This window comes from Bos javanicus, chromosome 16 (genome assembly GCF_032452875.1).
Source record: "Bos javanicus breed banteng chromosome 16, ARS-OSU_banteng_1.0, whole genome shotgun sequence".
Taxonomy (NCBI): Eukaryota; Metazoa; Chordata; class Mammalia; order Artiodactyla; family Bovidae; genus Bos; species Bos javanicus.
Window position 1 is genome coordinate 10055540 of NC_083883.1, and position 27810 is coordinate 10083349.

Here is a 27810-nt window from a genome sequence, read left to right on the forward strand (position 1 = left end):
AAACCATAGATATAAAGTAATGTCTCTGCTTTTTAATATGCTGTCTAGGTTGGCCATAGTTTTTCTTGAAAGGAGCAAGGGTCTTTTAATTTCATGGCTGAAGTCACAATCTGCAGTGATTTTGGAGCCCCCTGAAATAAAGTCTCTCACTGTTTCCATTGTTTCCCCATCTATTTGCTATGAAGTGATGCGACCAGATGCCATGATCCTAGCTTTCTGAATGCTGAGTTCTCAGCCAACTTTTTCACTTTCCTCTTTCACTTTCATTAAGACACTCTTTAGTTCTTCTTTGCTTTCTGCCATAAGGGTGGTGCCATCTGCATATCTGAGGTTATTGATATTTCTCCCGGCAATCCTGGTTCTAGTTTGTGCTTCATCCAGCCTGCCATTTTGTATGATGTACTCGGCTATAAGTTAAATAAGCAGGATGACAATACACACCCTTGATGTACTCCTTTCCTGATTTGGAATCAGTATGTTGTTCCATGTCCAGTTCTAACTGTTGCTTCCTGACCTGCATATAGATTTCTCAGGAGGCAGATCAGGTGGTCTGTTATTCCCATCTTTTGAAGAATTTTCCAGTTTGTTGTGATCCACACAGTCAAAGGCTTTGGCGGAGTCAATAAAGCAGAAGTAGATGTTTTTCAGGAACTCTGTTGCTTTTTTGTTGATCTATCAGATGTTTGCAATTTGATTTCTGGCTCACAAGATGGCAGAGTAGAAGGAAGTGAGCTCATCTCTTTCTGTGAGAACTCCAAAATTATAACTTGGTGCTGAATAATCATCAACAGGAGAATGTTGGATCCCACCAAAAAAAGATACTTCATGTCCACAGGCAAAGGGGAAGCCCCCAGCAAGACGGTAGTAAGGGTAAAATTGCATTTAGAACCATAGCCCATATCTGCCAGTGATGCTTGGAGGGCTCAAACAAACCTTGTGTCCACTAAGACCCAGAAACTCCACAGAAACTGAGCCAGAACTGTGCTTCAGTGTCCTCTGGAAGTACAAGTCAGCAGTGACCTGCTGCAGGAGCAGGGGCTCAGCGTGCAGCAGACCTGGGTATGGCATAAGCCCTCTTGGAGGAGGTCACCATTAAGCCTACCATAGAGCCACCAGAACTTACACAAGACTGGGAAACAGACTCTTGGAGGGCACAGAAAACAAACAAACAAACAAAAAAACCTGTGTGCATCAGGACCTGGAAGAAATGACCAGTGACCCCACAAGAGACACCCAAACTTGCCTGTGAGTGTCCAGGAGTCTCTGGTGAAGGTGTTGATCAGTTGTGGCCTGCTGCAGGGTCATGGGCACTGAGTACAGCAGTGCACGTATGGGACCTTTTGAAGAAGGTCACCATTATCTTCATTACCTCCACTATACTTTGGCTTTCAGTCAAACAATAGGGAGGGAACACAGCTCTGCCTATCAGAACAAGATCCAGTTTTCCCCTCAGTCAGTCTCTCCCATCAGGAAGATTTCATAAGCCTGTTATCCTTATATATCAGAGGGCAGACAGAATGAAAACCACAATCACAGAAAACTAACCAAACTGATCACACGGACCACAGCCTTGTCTAACTCAATGGAACTATGAGCCATGCTGTGTAGGGCCACCCAAGACAGACGGGTCATGGTGGAGAGTTCTGACAAAATGTGGTCCACTAGAGAAGGGAATGGCAAACTACTTCAGTAGTCGTGCCTTGAGAACCCCATGGACAGTATGTTCATGGTAACATATTTAAATAGAAAGAACTCTGATTTAAAAAAAATATTCTTTAGCCACACAGCTGTATTGACACAGTTGTGGGCTAGGCAGAATACTGGATTTATCCAAATTTGTTATTTGGTTAAGGGCGTGCACATTTGAATGGATTTTACTTATTGTGTGGCAGTCTGTCAAGCAAGAGTTGAATTTCTGTTGAGAGCAAAGAAACCAGAGACATTTGTGGGAACTAGAGAAAGGATTTTGAGTAGTAGTTACTATACAATGCTGAAATGTCATCAACTAACCAGAAACTGGAGGAAGAGAAGTGAATGAGTTTAATGGTATGATAGGAATTATATATGATCTCAAATCAGTAAATTAGGGTAGAATTTGTGACAGCATCTAAGTGGGTATATGGTAATTTAGATAGAAGCCAATGTATTATTAGTCTTAGGATCTTTTGTTAACAGGAATATAAAAACATACTTATTCCATGGATCATAGAGACAATATGTCAGTCATCCAAGCAATTTTCAAAACTGGCCTAGCTACAACTAGTCAATTCAGGAGTGGCTAATTAGAAATATTTCTGGAAAAGCAACACAAAAGACATGATTCTGCCATCTAGCCCTCATCTCTCCCTTCCCACAACGGTTGCCCTTAGTGAAGAAGAAATTTAAAGTAGAAGAAGAATTAATTTTCTCTACCCTTATTTATCATGGCACACACTTAAGGGGATATGTATGCTGGAAGAACAAGCTTAATATGATGACTAAAGGTCATGCAGGCGCCAGTGAGTCCCATGAGGATAGAAATAGTCCAGATTCTCCTTTCAAGAAATGTCATCCAGACAAAATTTGGAATTCAGATTGAATAAGCTTTTTAATACATTATTTTTCATATAAGAATGTGAGTTACCATAAAAATAACTCAGTGTTATCACTTGTCCATGTCAAGAAGATCATGTATATACAGGGTAGATTCCAGAAAAGATCAAGGGAATAATTGCAATTTACTGAGGATAGAATTTGGTTTTGCTGCAGCAAGAACAACAGTAATGCTTTTACAGGTGATGCCACTGAGATCAATGAAATCAAGAAAGAAAACAAATTTATAGGGTCACATAGTAAATGGATGAGTCTGAATTCAATCTCACCTTGTAGAGTTTGCCCTCTTGAGTTACTAAGGAAGGAAATATTAACCTGGTCCCTCAGAATGTACTGTCTACATAAGGAAGGATTGAAGTGCAGAGTGAATCTGACCTCTCAAGTATAAAGGTGCATGAGTACTGACTTCTCTCCTTCAGAAGTCATGGGTTCTGGGGAGGGATGATAACAAGGTCAGGCTCCCACCTGAAGATCCTGCTGTGCAGCCAGATAGGAGTCTCAGACACTTTACAGGGCCTATCTAGGAAGATGAAAGAATTACAACAGACATTTTAAACTCAGAATTCATTCTGAGTGCCAAGCAACCTTTAATAATGATACTGCTTTGTGTATTTGACCCTGCACATTTCATACCTAGTCAAATATTTCTAAATGCTTCTTGTGATGCAGAATAAGTACTTAGTGGTTGTACTAATATATGAGATCAAATGATAGGCATCAGTGCTCCAGAAAAAGGACTAGAGCATTTCAATTTATGAAAGATTCAAGGTCAAGACAAGACATGAGCTCAAAGAAGCAAATGAGGGAAGAGAAAGTTTTTCCTAAATCTTAGGGGAAAATGATCCAATTTTTAGGGGGATAAAAGATAAGCAGGATGAATGTACTTTAACATTGAAGTGTTCGGATTGTATTAATAAAAAAAAAAATAGTGTAAATTTTTTTCTGACTTCCTGCTCCTTGCATATGCAGTAGAGCACAATTCCTACTAAAATCCCAACAGTATTCTTTGTAGATGTACCTAATTTAGTTACTTATTAAAAAAAAAATCCAAGGAAACCAAAACAATTTTGAAAAAGAAAAAAATTGAAAGAATTATACCATCTGATTTTAAGACAACATATAGCTAAGTTAAAAAAAAAAAAATGTACTATTGGCAGGGTTAAGGACACATGGATTAAAGGAACAGAATCAAGAAGCCAGAAACTGACCCACCCAGAAACAGTCAGCTAATTTTCGACAAGTGTGTCAAAGCAAATAAGTGGAATAGGAATGATCTTATCAACAAATGATATTGGATAATTAAAACTCAACCTAAATTTCACATCTTATGCAAAGCTTACTCAACAAAGACTGCAAGACTACACAGTGTTAGAATGACAGTCTCTTCAACAAATGGCTCTGGGAAAACTGTATATCTATGTGTAAAGGAAATTAGATTATTGTTTAACATGATACACAAAAATAAGCTCAAAATAGATTGAAGACCCAAATGTGAGACCAGACACTGTAAACCTCCTAGAGGAAAATATAGGCATACCACTCTCTGATATAAATCATACCAACATTTTTTTGTCTCCCAGAAAAATGGAAATAAAACCAAAAATAAACAAATGGGACCTACTTAAACTTAAAATCTTGTGCACAGCAAAGGTGGAGAAGGCAATGGCACCCCACTCCAGTACTCTTGCCTGGAGAGTCCCATGGACAGAGGAGCCTGGTGGGCTGCAGTCCATGGGGTCGCTAAGAGTCGGACACGACTGAACGACTTCACTTTCACTTTTCACTTTCATGCATTGGAGAAAGCAATGGCAACCCATTCCAGTGTTCTTGCCTGGAGAATCCCAGGGACGGGGGATCCTGGTGGGCTGCCATCTATGAGATCGCACAGAGTCGGACATGACTGAAGCGACTTAGCAGCAGCAGCAGCAGCACAGCAAAGGAAACAATAAACAAAACAAAAGACACCTCCAGATTGGGAGAAAATATTTGCAAATGATGTGACCATCAAAGGATTAGTCTCCAAAATATACAAACAGCTCATGAAGCTCAATATCATCAAAACAAACAGTCCAATCTAAAAAATGGGCAGAAGATCTAAACAGACATTTCTCCAAAGACATACAGATTGCCAAAAGGCACATGAAAAAAGGTGTTCAACATCACTAATCACTAATTATAAAAGAAATTCAAATCAAAACTACAGTGAGATATCACCTCATAGCAGTCAAAATGGCTCTCATCAAAAAATCCACAAACAATAAATGCTAGAGAGAGTGGGAAGAGAACAGAACCTTCCTACATTGTTAATAGGAATGGAAATTGCTACAGCCACTGTGGAGAACAGTATGGAGACTCTTTAAAAAACTAAAAATAGAACTGCCATATTACCAGTCAGTCCTGCTCCTGGGCATATAACCAAGGAAAACATGTCCCCAAAGTAAGAATGCACCCCAATCTTCATTGTACAATAGCCAAGACATGGAAGAAACCTAAATTGATCAACAGAGAAATAGATAAAGAAGATGTGGTACATATATTCAATAGAACATTACATAGTCATCAAAAAAGAATGAAATAATGTCATTTGCAGCAACATAGATGGAACTAGACACTGTCATAATGAATGAAGTAAGTCAGAGAAGGAGAATTATCTTATGACATGCTTTATATATAGAATCTAAAAAGACATGATACAAATGAACTTATTTACAAAAGAGAAACAGACTCACAGACTTAGGGAAAAGACTTCTGATTGCCAGGGAGGAAAAGGGGGGCAGATGGGATAGTTAAGGAGTTTGGGATGGACAGGTACACTCTACTGTGTTTAAAATGGATACCAACAAGGAACTATGGATTGCACAGGGAACACTGCTCATTGCCATGTGGCAGCCTGGACGGGAGGGGAGTTCGGGGGAGAATGTGTACATGTATGTGTATGACTGAGCTAATTTGCTTTCTACCTAAAACTATCACAACATTGCTAATAAGCTATTTGTTATTGTTGTTGTTTAGTTGCTACATCATACCCAGGTTTTTGTGACCCTACGGACTGCAGCCCACCAGGCTCCTCTGTCCGTAAGGTGTCCCAGACAAGAATATCCTAAAGTGGGTTGCCATTTCCTTCTCTAGGGAATCTTCCTGAACCAGGATCAAGCCCATGTCTTCTGCATTGGCAGGTGATTCTTTACCACTGAGTCACCTGGAAAGCCCATGCAAAATAAAAAGTCTAATAAAAAATAAGTTAAAAGAAGAGCAAAAAAAAAAAAAAAAGCTTAACCAAATGCATAGTAGACTTAAATGTAAAACAAAATAAAAAATTAGAAGTGTAAGAAAAAAAAAACATTGGTACCTAAGGTAAAATTAAAAAACAAACAAAAGGCACCTCTTACTCAAGACCCCAAAAGCATGACCAATAAAAATTTTAAAATATATAAACGAACTTGCTTAATAATAAAAGGTTTTGTTCTTCATAAAGAATATGGTAAGTAGATTAAAGACAATGCAAACTGAGGCAAATTATTTGCAAATCACATATGACCAATGATTTAGTTTCATAGTATGCAAGTAACTTTGTATTAATAGGAATTGCTTAAAAATATAGATCAATCAATATAGATCAATTTAAGGAGAGTTGACACTTGCTAGTTTAGTATTCCAATTCACAAACATGTTATATCTCTCCATTTACTTAGATTTTCCTGGATTTTTTTCACTAGGTATTAATATTTTTTAACATTCAGCTACTATAGATGTTTGGATATACTTATCCCTGCATACTTCATTTTTTAGGGTGAGTGATGACTAAAGTTGCTGTGTTTTCAAATTTGGTTTTCCCTTGTATTTTTCAGTATATAGAAAAAAACTGCTTTTAGTTATTGACTATGTGTCCTGAAACCTTGCCTAACTTACTTATTTGTCAAGGATTCTAGAATTATTTTTGGTAGATTCCTTGGTATTTTCTACGTAAATAACTATGTCTTCTGCAACTAGTGGAGCCTCTGGATAATGGTGAAAGAGGAAAGTGAAAAAGCTTGTTTTAAACTCAGCATTCAAAAAACTAAAATGGTGACAACAGGTCACATCAATGCATGGCAAATAGAAGGGGAACAAATAAAACCGGTGACAGATTTTCTCTTCTTGGGCTCTAAAATCACTGTGGATGGTGACTGAAGCCATGAAATTAAAAGATGCTTGCTTCTTGGAAGGAAAGTTATGGCAAAATAATATGCTAGATAGCATATTAAAAAGCAGAGCTATCACTTTACTGACAAAAGTCCATATAGTCAAAGCGATGGTTTTTCCAGTAGTCAGGTACAGATGTGAGAAATGGACCATAAAAAAGGCTGAGCACTGAAGAATTTATGTTTTTGAACTGTGGTGTTGGAGAACACGATTCCGAGTCTTTTGGACTACAAGGAGATCAAACCAGTCAGTCCTAAAGGAAATCAATCCTGAATATTCTTTGGAAGGACTGATGCTGAAGCTGAAACTCCAATACTTTGGCCAACTAATGCAAAGAGCTGACTCATTAGAAAAGCCCCTGATTCTGGGAAAAATTGAAGGCAGGAGGAAAAGGGGATGACAGAGGATGAGATGATTGTATGGCATCATTGACTCAATGGATGTGAGTTTGAACAAGCTCCAGAAGATGGTGAAAGGCAGGGAAGTCTGGAATGCTGCAATCTATTGGGCCACAGGGTCAGATATGACTGAGCTACTGAACAACAATGCATACTTAGGAAGAGCAATCAAACTAAAGAGACTATATTAAATATTATCTTCATGGTTACTCAAAATAGTATCATAATAGCTACATTATCAAATTTTGGTTTTTAAATAAAGTTTTGCACAACCCTCCTAAAATTCTTAATTCTCATTTTAACATAGTATGTTGTCTTCCTGCTCTCTTTCAGTTCTTTTTTCTCTATATATCCAGAATGTTCAAGCTGCTCCTTCAACTCCTAGCACCATGATTCACCTGATAAAACAGGCTGAAACAGCACAATTCCCTAATGATAAATAAAGACCAGGTAAGGAGCAGTCTTTAATTTGTATGTAATCATTAAGATAATATAATCATAAAGGAACCAGGCTCTAAATGAGGCATATTTAAGTAAGAACATAAAATCATTTGGCTTTTTGTTTTTGCTGTTCATTCATGCTGCATGCTCATTCGCCAAGTCATGTCTCACTTTTTGAGACCCCATGGACTGTAGCTCTCCAGGCTCCTCTGTCCATGGGATTTTCCAGGTAAGAACCCTGGAGTGGGTAGCCATTTCCTTCTCCACTGGTGTTCATTTACATCGGGTTTATTTTTAGCCAAGAAGTAGTCTGAAGTTCATTCTGTCATTTTTCCAGAAAAGCAGTTTCCCTTCCAAATTCAGTTTCTATAGTGCTTTAGGCAAAGTTCAGCAATTACATCTCTTCCAATCCATTGTAACATACAGCCTACTGTAATAATGTATTTCTAATGTAAATATCATTACCATTTAAATAATTACATACTTTTAATTTTCACAAAAATTTTTGGTCATTGATGTTATGTTGAATTGGCAAAACTCAGCAGTTTTATCTGGGCAATATATACTGTATCTCAAAGATTAGGAAATGTTAAGCTAGAAGAAAGCTCAACATATCACCTTAACCAGCTCTGGTATTTGAGGCAGTGGAAGAGAACATTGTAGATGATTACCTAAATTTACACCATCCTGTTGTTTTTGTCACTAAACATGTCTAACTCTTTGTGACCACATGGTCTGCAGCAAGCCAGGCTTCCCTGTCCTTCATTATTTCCCAGAGTTTGCTGAACTTCATATCCATTGAGTTGGTAATGCCATCCAACCATCTCATCCTCTGTTATTCTCTTCTACTCCTGCCTTCAATCTTTGCCAGTATCAGGGTCTTTTTCAATGAGTTGGCTCTTCACATCAGGTGTCTGAAGAATCTGTTTGGTCTTTGATGCTTAGGGACATTTATCCCTTGATAGGTCTTTCTTTTTCTTTTCTTTTTTTTTTTTTTTCTGTTTTGTATTTTGTGAAGAATGTGGGCCTACTATTATTCTTCAATAATATTCTTCAGTCAGCGGAGACTGGTCCATGAATAGATATAGTCGAACACAGTAAATGAGATATAAGAAACTTTCCTCCATACTAAAATAATTAATAGTGCTAGGGTCTGAATATTTATGTACCCCCAAAATTCACAGGCTAAAATCTTACCCTTTAAGGTCATAGAATTAGGAGGCAAAGTCTTTGGAAAATGATTAGCACATTTCGATGATGTCCTTATCAGAAAGCTCAGGAGAGCTCCATTTCCCCTCCTTCCATGTCAAGACACAGCAGGAAGCTGCCATACTTGTATGAACCAGGAAGTAGATTTTATCAAATCTCCCCATCTTGTTCTTGGATTTTCAATTTCCAGAACTACGAGAAATAAATTTCTGTTGTTTATAATTCACCCAGTTTACAATATTTTGTTACAGCAATCTAAATGCAACAAGACAAATAGTGTTAAAAACCATGAATGAAAAACTTGGGCCCATCTCAACCCAATAAATATCTCATAATTATGAGTAGAATTAGAGCATAAAACCGGTGTTGTAGATGACAACATAAAACTATGAGAAGAGCTTGAAGATGAAACACTGACCAGTCACAGCTTCAGTCATCACTCTAGACTGTCCCTCTTCTGAGTCAAAGTAAACCTATTTTTTAAGATAATTTTTTGTTGTTTTTGGATCCATTTACTTAACATAATTCTAATACATACAGAAGCTAACAAATTTAGACAAGATACAGCATGTAATAACTTGAGAACACATGCCAGTACATAAAAATGTGACAGATTAGAACTACCAAATCTTCAAATTTATAGTATTGATATTTGTGAAATGCTGTCTCTAGGACAAAAAAAAAAAAAAAGAGGAGGCTACACATGCTGAGGAATAACTGAAAATTTGAACATGACAGGATTTGCTGAAAAGCAGAAGACAAGATTAAATGAGAAATGAAGGGCTATAAGATTTTAGGAGTGGATGAAGAACGTATCAAGTATTGAAAGAACAGTAGAACAAAATGTAAAAACAAAATAATCATGAGGAATTTCTCCTCGCACTAAGATTATAGGTACTGATAGAATGTACTATATACTTTAGAATACATTGCATATTTTCCCAAAAATCATAAATAATGTGGATATAATCCAAATATTATAATCATATTTTATTTGTATTCCATGTTTATATGGAATATATTAATAGAATTGTCCTCAGGTCTTACTTTGAGATATATAAATTATTTATCCATTTTGTGCTCTCTGATTCAAACAAAAAATTTTGAGGTTGTTAAAATTTAATTCTGACAGAATGAAAACCACAATCACAGAAAACTAATCCAAATGATCACAAGGCTGGACCTCAGCCTTGTCTAACTCAATGAAACTATGAGACATGCTCTGTAGGGCGACCCAAGACATACAGGTCATGGTGGAGAGTTCTGAAATAACATGATCCACTGGAGAAAGGAATGGCAAACCACTTCAGTAGTCTTTCCTTGAGAACCCCATGAACAGTATGAAATGGCAAGAAGATAGGATACTGAAAGATGAACTCCCTAGAAGTAAAGTCCAGTACTGTAAAGAACAATATTGCATAGAAACCTGGAATGTTAGGCCCATGAATCAAGGTATGTTGAAAGTGGCCAGATAAGAGATGGCAAGAGTAAACATTGACATTTAAGGAACCAGTGAGCTAAAATGGACTGGGATGGGTCACTTTAACTCAGATGACCATTATATCTACTACTGTGGGCAAAAATCCCTTAGGAGAAATGGAGTAGCCCTCATAGTCAACAAAAAAGGCTGAAATGCAGTACTTGGATGCAATCTCAAAAATGACAGAATGATCAATGTTTCCAAGGCAAACCATTCATATAACAGTAATCCAAGTGTATGCTCCAACCAGTAATGCTGAAAAAGCTGAATTTGAATGGTTCTGTGAATACCTATAAGACCTTCTAGAACTAACACACACACACACACACACACACACACACATGTCTTGTTCATTATAGGGGACTCGAATGCAAATGTAGGAAGTCAAGAGATACCTGGAGTAACAGACATATTTGGCCTTGGAGAACAAAATGAAACAGGGCAAATACTAACAGAGTATTGCCAAGAGAATGATCTGGTCATAGTATGAACATCACGAGATGTTCATCATAGTCTTCCAACATCATGAGAGAAGACTTTACACGTGGACATCACCAGAGGGTCAATACTGAAATCAGATTGATCATATCCTTTGCAGCCAAAGGTGGAGAAGCTCTATATAGTCAGAAAAAAAAAAAAAAAAAGACCAGGGGCTAACTGTGGCTCAGATCATGAACTCCTTATTGCAAAATACAGACTGAATTTGAAGAAAGTAGGGAAAACCACTAGACCATTAAGATATGACCTACATCAAATCCCTTATGATTATACAGTGGAAGTGGCAGATTCAAAGGACTAGATCTCATAGACAAACTGCCTGAAGAACTATGGATGGAGTTTCAGATATTGTACCAGATGCAGTGATCAAGACCATCTCCAAGGTGTGAAAAATGTAAAAAGGCAAAATGGTTGTCTGAGGAGGCCTTACAAATAACTGACAAAAGAAGAGAAGTGAAGGCAAAGGAGAAAAGGAAAGACATACCTATTTGAGAGCAGAGTTCCAAAGAATAGCAAGGAGAGATTAAAAAAAAAAAAAAAAAAGCCTTCCTCAGTGATCAATGCAAAGAAATAAAGAAAAAAACTAGAATGAGAAAGACTAAAGATCTCTTCAAGAAAATTAGAGATAGCAAGGGAACATTTCATGCAAAGATGGGCACAATAAAGGACAGAAACAGTATGGAAATGACAGAAGCAGAAGATACTAAGAAATGGTGGCAAGACTAGAGAAGAACTATACAAAAAATATCTTAATGACCCAGACAACCATGATGGAGTGATCACTCATCTACAATCAGACATCCTGGAATGCAAAGTCAAGTGGGCCTTAGGAAGCATCAGTACAAACAAAGCTAGTGGAGGTGATGGAATTCCAGTTGAACTATTTCAAATCCTAAAAGATGATGCTATAAAAGTGCTGCACTCAATATGCCAGCAAATTGTGGCCACTCAGCAGTGGCCACAGAGCTGGAAAAGGTCAGTTTTCATTCCAATCCCAAAGAAAGGCAATGCAAAAGAATGCTCAAACTACCACACAATTGCACTCATCTCACATGCTATCAAAGTAAAGCTCAAAATTCTCCAAGCCAGGCTTCAACAGTACGTGAACTGTGCACTTCCAGATGTTCAAGGTAGATTTAGAAAAGGCAGAGGAACCAGATGTCAAATTGCCAACAACTTCTGGATCACAGGCAAAGAAAGAGTTCCAGAAAATCATCTATTTCTGCTTTATTGACTATACCAAAGCCTTTGACTGGGTGGATCACAACAAACTGTGGAAAATTCTCCAAGAAATGGGAATATCAGACCACTTTACCTGCCTCCTGAGAAATCTGTATGCAGGTCAACAAGCAACAGATAAAACTGATCATGGAACAACAGACTGATTCCTAATAGGAAAAGGAGTATATCAAGGCTATATATTGTCACCCTGTTTATTTAACTTATATGCAGATTACATCATGTGAAATGCCGGGCTGGAGGAAGTACAAGCTGGAATCAAGATGGCCAGGAGAAATATCAATAACCTCAGATATGCAGATGACACCACCCTTATGACAGAAAGTGAAGAAGAACTAAAGAGCCTCTTGATGAAAGTGAAAGAGGAGAGAGAAAAAGTTGGCTTAAAACTCAATATTCAGAAAACTAAATCATGGTATATGGTCCCCTCACTTCATGGCAAATAGATGGAGAAACAATGGAAACAGTGAGAGACTTTATTTTTTTTTTTTTTTTTGGCTCCAAAGTCACTGCAAATGGTGACTGCAGCCATCAAATTAAAGGTGCTTGTTCCTTGAAAGAAAAGTTATGACCAGCCTTGACACCTTATTAAAAAGCAGAGACATTATTTTGCCAAGAAATGTCTGTCTAGTCAAAGCTATGGTTTTTACCATAGTCATGTATGGATGTGAGAGTTGGACCATAAAGAAATCCAAAAAATTGATGCTTTTGAACTGTGTTGTTGAAGAGTCTTGGGAGTCCCTTGGACTGCAAGAAGATCTAACCAGTCCATCCTAAAAGTCCTGAATATTCACTGGAAGGACTGATGCTGAAGCTGAAGCTCCAATGCTTTGGCCACCTAACGCAAAGATCTGACTCTTCAGAAAACACACTGATGCTGGGAAAGATTTAAGGCAGGTAGAGAAGGGGACAACAGAGGATGAGATGTTGGATGGCATTACCCACTCAATGGACATGAGTCTGAGAAAGCTCCAGTAGTTGGTGATGGACAGGGAAGCCTGGCGTGCTGCCATCCATTATGATGCAAATAGTTGCATATGACTGAGTGACTGAACTGAACTAAAATTTAATTATTTCTAATGAAAAGGACAGTCATGTATGTTTTTAAATAATTTTAACAGTTTTTAATGAAAGCTGTTGACAAGATGACTTTATTCCTGCATCTTCTCAATTGTTTCTTCCTTATATTTGCCCTTTTCTTTTCCTACTTGGTCAGATTTGGCTCTCCCTTCCAGGATCTTTATGCAGTCTTTGGTTTTAGTCTAGTGTTAACCACCTTGCTGGGGTGAATGCCCACATAGAGAGTTGTACCATTAGCCTTTTCCTGCTGCATTTCTTCAGTGTAGTTGACACATTTCTTCCTGTAAACCTGGACTGCTTTGCTAATTTGCTGCCCTTTGTAGTGCCCTCCTACAACTTGTACTTTCTGAACTTCACTATCCTTTTAGATGGGCAAGGATTGAACCTTGTACTTCTGTCTCAGCTCTTTAGAAAGAGGAGAAGACATAATTTTCCTGTGAATGTGGGAAGGCGCATTGAAATGTGTTTTTTGGTTCTTGCTTAGGTAAGAAATCACAAAGAGATTTGACTCTTCTGACCATTTGAATCTATGAAATGGAGCGTGAACAGAGTAAACCCCCTTCAAAATGAATGAAATCGGGCCCTATATCTAGAACCCAGAAAATGCACAGAACTTGGGTCCAAAAAATCTTCCAATGGCCAGTGAGGCCTGAAAGTTTTACCAAGAAAGTACGCCAAGACCATTCTTTAAGAAACTACTCTGCCCAGACTAGACTCCATCGCCACAGACTTCCCTCCCCTTCAGCTCAGCTCAGATTTCCAAGTGTCAAAACCCTCTTACCTCTGGCTGGTGGTGCTAGAAGAAAGGCCAAGACCACCCTGGCCCCTCTGTGGCTACCAAAACAGTACTGGGGCAATGGGGTCAAGAGGCAACATGGCCTGAATGGATGGCTGTGGATTGTATGCCTTGTCTCAGCAAATTCTTACCTGCTGGCCAGCCAGTCATGTACTTTTTTATTCTCACATACATGGTTCAAAATATAGAATAGCCACAAGAAATAGAATGAAAATCACCAGGAATAATTATAAGATAAAGGTATTATTCTTAATTTTAAGTTATTATAAGAAATGTAGTTGATAAAATGTTTTATTTTTCATTATATGTCTTTTTGTCCTCTTATATACATTCAATATTGTATTTTACTCCTGTGTTATCTTCAGTAATTTAAAGGGGAAATTTAAGTGAAATTATACCAAAGATCTCAAAATAAAAATCCAAAAGTAAAAATGAATCATTTTTTTTCTTAAACAAATGGAAAGAAAGATAGAATCACACGTATGATAACACACAGTAATGAGCTCTCATGCTCTCACTCTGTCAATGACCAAAGGAGACAATTGTGCCTCCTCAGACACGTAATTGCAGTAATTCTCTAGCAAATCCTGATGAGGAAGTTATCTTTATACAGAGCTCTAGTGAGCATGTCGTGTTAAAATTAAAGCAGACAATGACCTTTATGTCTCAGTTCTCATTTCTCCAATAATTACCATTCTGAATCTGCACTTCAAGTAACAGATAAACAAGGTTGATTTAGGAAAACATAAAGAATCTTTCTGAAGTATTCTTTTTCCTCTGATAATAACTGTCTAGAGGACAAGCATGCATGCTTAGTCACTCAGTTGTGTCTGACTCTTTGCAAATGCAGGGACTGTAGTCTGCCAGGAACCTCTGTCCATGGGGTTATCCAGGCAAGAATACTGGAGCGGGTTGCTATTTCCTCCTCCAGAGAATCTTCCCCATCCAGAGATCGAACTTGAGTCTCCTGTGTCTCCTGTATTGGCAGGGAGATTCTTTACCACTGTGCTATCTGGGAAGTTCTACTATCTATACAGTTCTCATTCTTTTTATACCCACTAGCAATGGTCCACTTTTGATTCTCTCTCAATGATAGTTTCTTTTTATATAAAATTAATTTTATTTGTACCTCTATGCCTTTTCTCATGCCATTGCCTATAAGGACATTTCAATAATCCAAGTTATCACCTTTAAAGTACTCTATTAATCACTATTGCTTTAAATATCATGTTATGTAAAGTGTTGATCTGTGGTTCCATAGAATCCTGTACATATATCTATCTGTATTGCTCACAATACTATATGGAAATAAATCTCTTTGTGTGCTTTCCCCCTACATTTGAATTTCATAATAATAGACATTGCAAATTATTACATTCTATATTTTTTATATTTACTTATTTATTTTTATTTATTTTTTATTTTTTTAAATTTTATTTTATTTTTAAACTTTACAAATTGTATTAGTTTTGTATTTTGTCCTCAACAGTCTGGCTACCTTAGGAAAATTGCAAGAAATAAATTGGTATATTTGAAAATAAGCCAGGAAAGATAAACAAGAAAATAAAACTGGGACTTAGAATTTCAAATTATGGAATTCCTCAGATGTTAATAGCCAGGACATGGAAGCAACCTAGATGTCCATCAGCAGATGAATGGATAAGAAAGCTGTGGTACATATACACAATGGAGTATTTACTCAGCCATTAAAAAGAATACATTTGAATCAGTTCTAATGAGGTGGATGAAACTGGAGCCTATTATACAGAGTGAAGTAAGCCAGAAAGAAAAACACCAATACAGTATATTAATGCATATATATGAAATTTAGAAAGATGGTAACAATAACCCTGTATATGAGACAGCAAAAGAGACACTGATGTATAGAACAGTTTTTCAGACTCTGTGGGAGAGGGAGAGGGTGGGATGATTTGGGAGAATGGCATTGAAACATGTATATTATCATATATGAAACGAGTCGCCAGTCCAGGTTCGACGCACGATACTGGATGCTTGGGGCTGGTGCACTGGGACGACCCAGAGGGATGGTACAGGGAGGGAGGAGGGAGAAGGGTTCGGGATGGGGAACACATGTATACCTGTGGCGGATTCATGTTGATGTATGGCAAAACCAATACAATATTGTAAAGTTAAAAAATAAAATAAAATTAATTAAAAAAAAGTGAACATCCTCTTTTCTTATACCTATTTCTTTATTTTAATTATCTAGACTTTGGCATAGAATGTGAAGCAAAGTAAACTTTATGAAAATTTGGTTCTATGTTGAACAAACCTATGCTCAAGTGAAAATGTGAGACTATAAATATACTGTTCCAGAAATAATTTAAATGTACCCTAATTGTTCACTGAGGCACTATTTACAATAACCAGAACATGAAAGTAGCAAAAATGGCCATTGACGGATGAATGGATAATGATGTACATGTTATATATAATGGCATATTACTAAGCCATAAAAAAGAACAAAATAGTGTCATTTGCAGTGACATGGAGGGATCTAGAGATTGTCATACTGAGTGAAATAAGTCAGACAGAGAAAAGTAAATGTCCTATGATATCACATATATGTAGAATCTAAAAATATGGTACAAATGAACTTGTTTACAAAACAGAAAGAGATTCACAGGTGTAGAAAGCAAATATGATTACCAAGGGCAAAAGGAAGAAGGAGGGATAAATTGGGAGATTGGGATTGACATGCACACACTACTATATATAGAACTGACAACTAATAAGAACCTACTCTATAGTACAGGGAACTCTGTTCAATACTTGGTAATGACCTATATGGGAAAAGTTATCTTTAAAAAGTGGATATATATATATATATATATATATATATATATATATAATTGATTCACTTTGCTGTACAGCAGAAACTTATACAACATTGTAAATCAACTATACTCTAATAAAAATTAATAAAGAAAAATTATATAATCTGACATTCTATTTATTCTTTGATATAGTTACTTTCAGGAAAGAAATATGTCTAAGTAAAATAATTCTCTAGGAATACATTAGAAAATGAAGACTGAAAAAGAAACCTGATAACACACATATACAAACAGACACACACATACATCTCACATAAATATTAGAGAATGTATTAGAGTTTCATTCAAATAATATTAGATTTATTTCTAATGTAAAAATATGCTAGCAGTTTGTGTTTGATGTGAGTGAATATGGAGGAGTAGGTAGTTCCAAAGGGGTTGTCCCTCTGCAAACACAATCAAAGTGAATGAAAACTGTCAGTTACTTTTTTTTTAACTCTTAATGAAAAAAAAAAAAAAAGAAGAAGAAGTCAAAGGCTTATTTTTGTTGTTAGTCACTAAGTAATGTCTGACTCTTTTGCAACCCTGTGGACTATAGCCCACCAGGGTCCTCTGTCCATGAGATTTCCCAGGCAAGAATACTGGAATGGGTTGCCATTTCCTTCTCCAGGGGATCTTTCCATCTGAAGGATCAAACCTGCCTCTCCAATTGCAGGCAGATTCTTTACCACTGAGCCACCAGGGAAGCAACAAAGATGTATAGCAGCCAAGTTGGGGAGTTTTGAAGTACTTGCCTTTGTCCTACCTCTCTCCTGTCTCCAAGATGGTCTTAAAATGACAACCAGTATTCCAGTTTGGCATTCTGGTCCCTTACTCTGGAGGAAGGAAAGCTGATCTTGTTTTCAAATAGTTATTTTTATCTGTTTTAGTCTAACACTTACTTGTAGGAATGGTGAAAGCACTTGCCTCTGCTTCACCTGATCAAGAACTTTCTCAGGGCAGAAAAGTGGCTACACAGAGGGTATTTCTCAAAAACCATGGAAGGCAAGTAAAGAACCCACTGCTGCCTAGAGCACATGATTGCAATTTGAGGGACAATAAAAGACTGCCAAAAGCCTGAGAGGAAAATCTGTGGAGAAAGGGTCTTTGAAGAATTATAGAATTGAAAATATCACATGAGTATTGGGGAATATAGGAAGCCAAGTGCATAGGAAAGCCAAGTGCAAACCCAGGGGAAGGTTTTTGTTAAAAACAAAAAAAACAAAAGAACCTGGGAAGACCGTAAACTTTTAGCTCAGGCTCTGCACAAATGAAATGAAAACTAAGCAAGGTCTGTAACTGGCCATCTAAGTGTTAAAGGAGTGTTGCAACACAGAGCCAATCTGCAAAGACTAAGAGAATTTGGGGTTTTATTTTTGTCTCTAAACATTCAAAGGCATCTGTCAAATCAGAAGATAAAAGAAGAGAGACTGCAGGCCACACATATCAATGAATACATTCTTTACAATCATAGACTAGCAAACTCACTAAAAATCCAACCAATTACAAAGCAGAAAAAGCAAGAACAAGAAATTTTAAGGTGGCAGAAGAATCTAATCTCCAGAATTCACAAGTCATACTATTTACAGTGTTCAGGTTTCAACAAAAAAAAATAATGAAGCATGTAAAAAAAAAAAAAAGTATGCCCCCCACACAGGAAATTTAACCAAAATTGTCTCTGTGGGAAGCATAGACATTGGATTTACTAGAAACGGACTCTAAGTCTCTACTGTGTCAGTCACAGACGTAAATGGAACTATGCACATAGCTAAAGGATATCATGCAATTAATGCCGCAGGAATCATATGACATCAATAAAGACACAGAAACTATAAAAAACGAACTGAACCAAAATTCTGCAGCTGTAAAGAATAAAATGTACAAAATGGTGGCATAGGTTTTTCTCTCTACAAAGTAATAGGAAACAAAAAGTACCAGAATTTTTTAACTCTTGAAAAAAGTCAAAGGCTTATAGTAATCAAATAAATATCAAATCAAGAAGGAAACTTAAAAATAGTTGGAGCACTTTGAAGTATTATTTAGTAAAATAAATAAAAATCACTAGAGAATTTCAACAGGAGATATAAGTAACACAAAAATTTATATATAAGAGAGATCAATTGAAGCTATCCAGTCATAGGAGCAGAAACAAAAACTAATAGAGATTTAAAAAAAAAAAAAGAAAGAAAGAAAAAGGTGAGATGTATGGAGGAAACACACACACACACACACACACATACACACAGAGCAATAAAAGGCCTATAAGACATCATCAAATTTACTGATATATGAAAAGTAGGAGTCTCAGTGGGAGAGGAGAAATTGACAGAGTATGTGAAGATACAATAGCTGAAAAATTCCCAAATGTGATGGAAGACATGATTTTACACAAAGAGGATACGTGATGATTTCCAAGAAAAATTAATAAAACAGTATCCACAATGAGATACATGATAATTGAACTGTCTAAAGAAAAAGAGAGCACCCTAAAATCAAAAGAAGAGAAGCTACTTATTATTAAAAAATTTGTTGCCAAAATTAAGTGTAAATTTCTTAGCAAAAATTATGGAGCCAAGAAAGTTGTGGGGTGGCATTCCTAAACTGTGGAAAACTAACAATAACAACAAAATAACTGAATGAATTCCACATCTGATGAACAAAATTTAAAAATGAACAAGAAATTAAAACAGTTTCTAGCATATGGAACTATACTCAATATCTTGCAATAACTTGTGAAAAATAATCTGAAAAAGAATATATATATATATACATATATATGTGTGTGTGTGTATATATATATATATATATATGGGCTTCTGGGTTCGATCCCTGGGTCAGGAAGATCATCTGGAGAAGGAAACAGCAATCCAATCCGGTAATCATGCCTGGAAAATCCCATGGACTGAGGAGCCTGGTGGGCTACAATCCATGGGGTCACAAATCAGTCAGACACAACTGAGCAACTTCACTTCACTTCATATATAATATATATATATATATATATATATATCAGTTCGATTCAGTCACTCCGTTATGTCTGACTCTGTGTGACTCCATGGACTGCAGCAGAGCAGGATTCCCTGCGCAACACCAACTCCCGGAGCTTGCTCAAACTCATGCCCATATAGTTGGTGATGCCGTCCAATAATCTCATCCTCTGTCACTCCCTTCTCTTTTTCCATGATGTGTCTGCTTTATAAAATGAAAAATTGTTATTTATCATAGAAATAAGGAAGAGTCCATAAACTTAATTTGAATTTTACTAACTTTTAGAAACCATTATTTGTGCTTTTGTTTTCTTAATTTTTGATTTGATGACTATTTACTCTGAATATTGAGTCATTAAGTTATCTGTACTTAATTGGATTAATTTTATGAAATTCTGGCTCTGCTTGAGTATAATTTCTTATAAGGCTTTCAAATTCATTGACTCACCATCACACATCTAGTCATACACATACGAACACATGCACACCCACAGTTGCACACATACATTTTAGCTATTCCATTTTAGTTATTCTTTTTCTCTTTTCAACGTTGTATAGATTTATCAGTAATCATTTCATCTTTTTTAAAGCTATCGGTTCCTGAATTATTTAATCCATTTTACAGATTTTATTTGCTTTCTTTTTGTGTATTAATTTCCATATATAATTTAACTATATTTCTTTTATTTATTTGAAGCAAATTATTAGTTAACTTAAAAAAAATTTGTGGACTATTTAACAAACTAGGTCTCTTCATCTCTAACTGAGCATAGCTTTAGGTTTCAATTTTGATTTAAACATTATTTGTTATATATTTTGTACATTTCTTTTATTAACTTATTATTGTGTCTTATATTTTATACTTCTAGTATTAAATTTTGACTTTTATTTATGTATGTATGTTGTGTATTTGCTAGGCATTAATGTAACTGACAAGTGATATTACTTAAGCAATATATTTTATAGGAACTTTCTTCAAGTTTTCTCACTAACCCAAAATATTAAATTATTTAAACATACTCATAGATACTGACATCACCCACATGTATTTTATCTCTAGTATTGTTTGCTATTTTGGTAGCTAAATGTTGGAAATAGATGCCAGGGGCCCATTTGTTTTCTGGAGATCGTTTCAAGGCATCACAGTAACAGAGGTTGAAACAATCTTAGGGTGTTTAGGGTCTCTGGTACCTAGAGCTCTTGGTTTGTACGTATTATTTCCAAAAGTTAATGTGAATTAAAGAAAAGACCCTTTTTCTACATTAATGCTATGAACTCTTGGTACCAACCACAGGCACCAAAAAAAAAAAAAAAGTCTTTATTTTCTATATCCTGGACTTCTTCAAAGTATATTTACACTTTCACAAAACTTCTAGAATACAATAAATATCAATGAATGTAGCAAATTTTTAAATGTGCCTCTAGAAACAATCTAGTATATGAACAGGTATTTCAACCTTAAAAGTCAACTCGCCTCCCCCAAATCAGCTCAAAATCATATGATAAGTTATAAGAATTTAGGTTATATGAGACTTTAATCATCTCCTAGTTTTTAGATTTTCCTATAGAGTTAAGTCTAATATCAGTCAATCAGTTTGAACTATGCAGAATCAGTCATTTTATCAAATCAGAAGAGTCTAGACTTGCAAGCTTAATTTTGTATATCACTGACCAAATGAGAGACCATAAAGTAACTTAGGGCCATACCATTTAAGATATTTACTACTATACCACAGTTACATATTTTCATGTTAAAGAATGAAAAGGGTTAAGTAAGTCCCAGGCATGTTCTCTAATGGGTAGTAAACTAAAATTAAGACCACCTTGAAAAGAGTCCAAGTCTTTAAACCACCATTTTTTAAAGTTTATCAACACCAAGGAGAAGACCGGATTGTGTCAGTTTTATGTTCTACAAGTAGAGTACATTCCAATATGTCTCACAGCAAATTTTGAGAAGGGCTGCACAGAGTTCAAGTTGTAAACCAAAATCTTACATCTGTATCTTTTAATAATCATAGATTAACCGTAATGAGGAAAGATTGCCTACTTAAACCACTAGATAGGTTTTCTTAATCTTTGAATGTTAATCACATTTCAACCATTACCTTTTCTTTTACCCAGATTACATCCAAGATAACTTTGGCTAATTTTTTTCCTTTACTATGTTTCAGTATTTTATAATAAACAGTCAAGGAAGGCTTAAATGAATAACTGAAATTAGCAGCAGGAACTAGAGAAGGGGTAGAATTCTTCCAAAGTCTACCATGTATCATCTTACACGACACCACTTGGTTAGGAACTTACACAAGAGCAAGATTTTCAATACTGTTAAAATATTGATGTATTTTACAAAAGGAGTTATTATAAAAAGTCAGTAATTGAGAAGGCATAACACTAGTTTCAGAATAAGGGAATAAAACAGTGGTCAAAACACTTAAATATGTCAACACATTAACCATTTAATATTTCACATAATTTCATTCTTCTGTATATTATCTCTTTTTCCTTATTTCATTGACAACAAGTCAAACTCATGTAGAGTTATGTAAAACATGCACATGCATTTCTTTCCCTTTATATAAAATTTTAATGTGATGTCGGCTTGTTCTATTTGGCACCTGGTGAGTCTAAATTACTTTTATTTTTAATTACAGTTTTGGACTTTGGCGTCTTCTTTAAAATTTTGATCTAAATAACTTTTAAATAATTCTTTTCATTTCTTTTTTGACTTTTGTTACCTTGACAATATTTGAACCAAAGAAAAATCACAAAGCATGCAAAATAAATATCATCAGATATTAAATTAAGAATTATAGCAGATAATATAAAAAACTTTTAAAATGCTCTAATAAGAATAATTACTTTATCTCAAAATGATAATACATTTACAGTGAAACTCTTTCAATTACAATACTAACAGAAGAAAAATAAGATGACTGTGTTGCTTTTTATTCTCAAGTACCATAATCAAAAGTTGTGAGGAAAAAAAAGCTAATAGTTTAAACAGTCAACATACATTACACAAATGTGAAGTCAGAACTGAGTCTCAAGTGTGATGAAAATTCATAAAACCAAAATATAACACAACAAACTTCCAAACCAGAAGTTACATTTAGCACTGCAAACCTATACATGTGTGCATTTGTTTGCAATAACATATATATTTTTCCTTAACACATTTATGCATATTTTTCCTACTAGTAATAGAAAACTTTCTTAATATTATACAGAAGATGTTTGTCAAAGTCAACATATAGCATTTTTTCAATGAATTTTTCAAAAATATAGCTGAGTGTATTTCAGCCTATTTCAGTCCCATGAAAAGACTTAAATTATAGTCATTTCAAGACAATGCATTCTATTAATATTTTTGGCTTTATAAGAAAATCTAAGTCATCTTCTAAAATATTGATTATACTATAATGTCCATACCATACTAAATCCCCCACACAAATATACACACATAACAATACAAGACTGCAAGACTTTGAAGGTCATTCCCTTACAAATATTAAATTTAATATCTTTATGTATCAGTTTTGAGGTCTTTTTAATTCCTGTTATCCTTATCATGATAAAGTAAAACACTATTTTACTATCCATGTATAGATAAAAATGAAGGGATGCATGAGTCATTTTGGTAAACACTGACAATTTGATAGACTATAGGTCCAAAAATATGAAAATATTTACCACTTTAAAAATAATAGAATTGCCAAATTATCCACTTACCAATTTCATTTCACAGGATGTTAGAGAACAACAGTATTTTTTTCGTGAATTAGTCTGAAAAAAATGAGAGGAATATGTATAAGCCAAAAAGAAAGATACTGGCCCACTGGGATTCTAAAAATAGCATAGCAGGCATTTCCTGATGAACACCAGCAAACTGCTCCTGACAATTCAGATTTATATATAAAAATACTAATTAGAATACTTTCTGTAAATTAGGTAATTTTAACACTGACACCAAATCTCCAATCTGTTTCCCCAAAAGACAACTAAAATAGCAAAGAGGCAAACAGACACACGTATATCCAAAAAGAAATCTACTGTACTTTCTCTAGTATCAATATGCTCTTAACAACTGCTTTGTGTATTTATTACATTTCTCTCTTAATTTTTCTCTTCTTCACAAGTTTATTCAGCACATTTGAGTCTTGTGATACTCACTATACACAGACAAAAGTATGGATTAAATATAGGAGGCAAGGTGGAGATACATTCTGATACACACAGTTGCAAAAATCATGACACAGAGTATGATACTGTGATGCTTTTCTTAAAGTCAACGACATCCAAGACAGACAAACCTTTGAGGATACACAATTAGTTTCTCAAATAGCTCCATACAATTATCAGTTGTTATCAACAGAATTTAGAATACAATTCTAGAGTTTTTGTCCATATATAGTTAATATTAATATTTCATTAATACAATGAGACAAAATATAAATGCTTTCATGTAAGCATTAGTCAGAAACACTGAACTGAGAGTCATGTATGGTTTATGATATACTGTTGGGGCTTCCTGGGTGGCTTAGCTGGTAAAGAATCCACCTGCAATACAGGAGACCCCAGTTTGAATCCTGGGTTGGGAAGTTCCCATGGTGAAGGGATAGACTACCCACTCCAGTATTCTTGGTCTTCCCTAGTGGCTCAGACAATAAAGAATCTGCCTGCAATGTGGGAGACCTGGGTTCGATCCCTGGGTTGGGAAGATCCCTTGGAGGAGAACATGGCCACCCACTCCAATATTCTTGCCTGGAGAATCCCCATGGACAGTGGAGCCTGGTGGCTACAGTCCATGGGTTACAAAGAATTGGACATGCTTGTACGTGATATACTGTTACAAAAATTCAAACATTAGTCCACTGGATTAAATATTAAAACAGAAGGAAATTTTGGTCTACTCATATCTGCTCAAGGATTTGAAACTAACAGTGCATACATACACCACATCGAGAAAACAAAATAATAGAATAGAAATTAAAGCCTTGCTAAAGGACAAAAAAGTCAACAAATATTAATTAATGCTTGGATCTCAAGCATATATTTGTCAATGATGTCAAAGATATATTTCATTTTGCATACAGTGATAGAAATACTGCAAGCTACCTGCCTCTATTCAGGCTTAACATCTTCTGTAATAATACTTACAAATATTTGTTTTGCAAAGTAATTATTAGGAGCATGTCTCATAAATATGTTTATATTTTGTAAAGTTTCCCTCTTCAAATCAGACCATCTGGGATAAGATGCTGTATCACATTATATTAATAAACTGTGAATTTATCATGCCTTTGTTACATAGCCTATAATTCAAATAAAAGCATGTACTCTCAAGGTGTTTTGAATATTAAATTATTATTTTTTTAATTAGCTAAAGAGGGTCTGGTTTATAATCCAACAGGATAATAAGCTTCAAAAAATATTATCCCCAATGCATTTTCCCTATTCCATTTTGGCTATGCTTGACTTATAAGTTTACAGAAAATTTCATAATTTGTTGTACTGAAAGTAAATTCTCATTTATTATTATTCTTGTAAACTTGTTTGAAACACCATATCTATTTTTATGTCAGTGTATATATGTCTTTTTGGTTTCCAATGTAAGAAATAAAAGCTTTTTGTTGTTGTTGTTACAGACAGTTTTCTATGATAAATTAAGAAAAATAGTTACTTTTCCCCTAACTCATAAGAAGTACACCATTAATGGAATTAATTTTTCAGTTGTTGCACAGATTTTTTTTTTTTTATCAAGAACAACAGATGGACTTTCAGTTTCCAGTTCTGCTATAAATAACTTGGAAATCATCACACTACCCTAACAGGTAAAATACTGAACAGACTGGAAATCAACAACTCTTCTTGGGTAAAAAGACAAACACAGGAAAAACTACTACCTTCAGGACAGGAGAGACAGACAGGCAAATGAACAGAGGCAGGCACGTCTTACTAGAGCAGAATCTAGGGAGATGAACCACTGCAAAAATCAGAGCCAACATAGGAAAATCTGTACTGTAATTGGTGAATTGCTGGAGGCTGACTGCAGACAAGTCTCAGAGCTACAAACAGCACAAGATGGTGAAATTTACCTCTAAGAGCTTAGCCAGGTTCTCATTGTAAATATCAGAGAAAAATCCTTTCCAGTTTCTGTCATGAAGCTGAGGAAAGGAACCATTTTGAGAGATGCCAGAACATTCTGTCTGGTTAATAAGGCCTGTTTGCAGGAGAAACTAGTTAACCAGAGCCTAATCCTCTGAGAGTTTGATCAGACCTAAACTGATTTGGAGGGTCTTTCCTGGTGGTTCAGCAGTAAAGAATCCACCTGCCAATACTAGAGACATAGATTCAATCTCTGGGTGGGGAAGACCCCCCAGAGAAGGAAATGGCAACCCAGTCCAGTATTCTTGCCTGGGAAATCCCATGGATCAAGCAGCCTTGCAGGCTATAGTCCATGGGCTCACAAAGAATCGGACACGACTTACTAACTAGGAGTACAGGATGCTTTCTCTCCTCTCATACCTGATTACCACTTTACTAAAGGTCTATTTACAGAAGTTTCTTTTGACCAGTACATCACATCTGGCTATCATGAAAAAAATACAATACATACTAAAAGGCAAAAAAAAAAAAAAATTAAAGAGACAGAGCAAGCATCAGAACCAGGCATGGCAGGGGTACTGATATGATTAGACTGTGAATATGCTAAACACTCTAATGGATAGAGCAGATGCATGCAAAAACATAAAAATATAAGCAGGGGAATGGAAATCATAAGAACAGACCCAAAGTAAATGACAGAGATAGAAAAAAAGAGGGGAACAGAAATAAAGACTGTCTATGATGGGCTCGTTTGGTGACTGTGCATGGGTGAGGATAGACTCTCTGAGCTTGAGAATGTATCACTAGACTCCTCAGAAACCGAACAGCAAAGAGAACAATGACTGACAAAACTGATGAGAGACTCCAAGGATTGTGGGACAACTACAACAGATATGCATGTAAACTCCAGGAAGAGAAGAAAAAGGGAAAACAAAAAGAAAAACAGAAGAAATATTTGAAACAAAAATTGATAATTTCTCCAAATTAATATCTGGCACAAGACCAATGATCCAAGAAGCTCACAGTGTTGCCAGAACTTCTCCAATTATTTGTTTAAAACCCCACCCTTCTCCAGAGTTTAACATAAATCTTTAAGTAAGGGGTACACAAACAAGACAGATATCTACAAAAAGCCCACACCATATAGGACCAGCTGGGACCAAGATGGCAACAAATCAGACCTGCAACAGATCCTGAGTCTCTTTATACACGGTGCTACTATATTTGCATATTAAATGACACACATACCAGTAGCCAGGACCAGACACTAAGTATCACAAAAAGGCAAAAACTGAGGGACACCCTGTTCCTAGAAAAAGCCCTGCCCCTTCCGCACAGACTAATTATCATGTCTCCCCATCATTAGCTTCACTCTTACTCTTCCACCCTTTGTCTCTACTCTTCATAATTAAATTTCTCTCTCCAGGTGGGAGAAGTCTATCTGTGAACTTAGTTTCTACTTCTCCATTCTTTGACCACTGAATAAAGTTTGTGCTGTATTGATTTCAGTTTTTGTTTTGTTATTTACCTCCTCAAACTAGAATGAGAAAAGAACTTTCCCACTCAGAGGTTGGGCTAGACCTGAGAATAAGGTCCCTTAGGCTCAATTCAGTAACAAGAGAATACTAAGAAGGATAAATTTAAAAATAATAATAAAATAAATTACACCTCAGCACAGAACATATTTTTCAAATTATACAAAATCAAAAACAAACAAAAATCTTCTAAAACAGGGTAGAGGAAAAATGCACTTTCCCTAGAGAAGAACAAAGAATAACATACAACTTCTTTTTGGAAAACATGAAAACAAGAAGAGAATAAACAGAAATATTTACGGTGTTGGTAGACAACAACCACCAAATTAGATTCTGTATGCTAGGCAATTATTTTTCAAAGGTGAAGGAAAAATAGACTTTCTCTGACCAACAAAAATTGAAAGAATTTGTTCCTAGTGGACTTGCCT

The 27810-nt window shown here is 35.7% G+C and overlaps 1 pseudogene; it reads right to left on the bottom strand.

Moving 5' to 3' along the window:
• Positions 1–13157: 13157 nt before the first annotated feature.
• LOC133228277 (large ribosomal subunit protein uL24-like) overlaps positions 13158–27810 on the bottom strand; it is a 29044-nt pseudogene continuing 14391 nt past the window's right edge.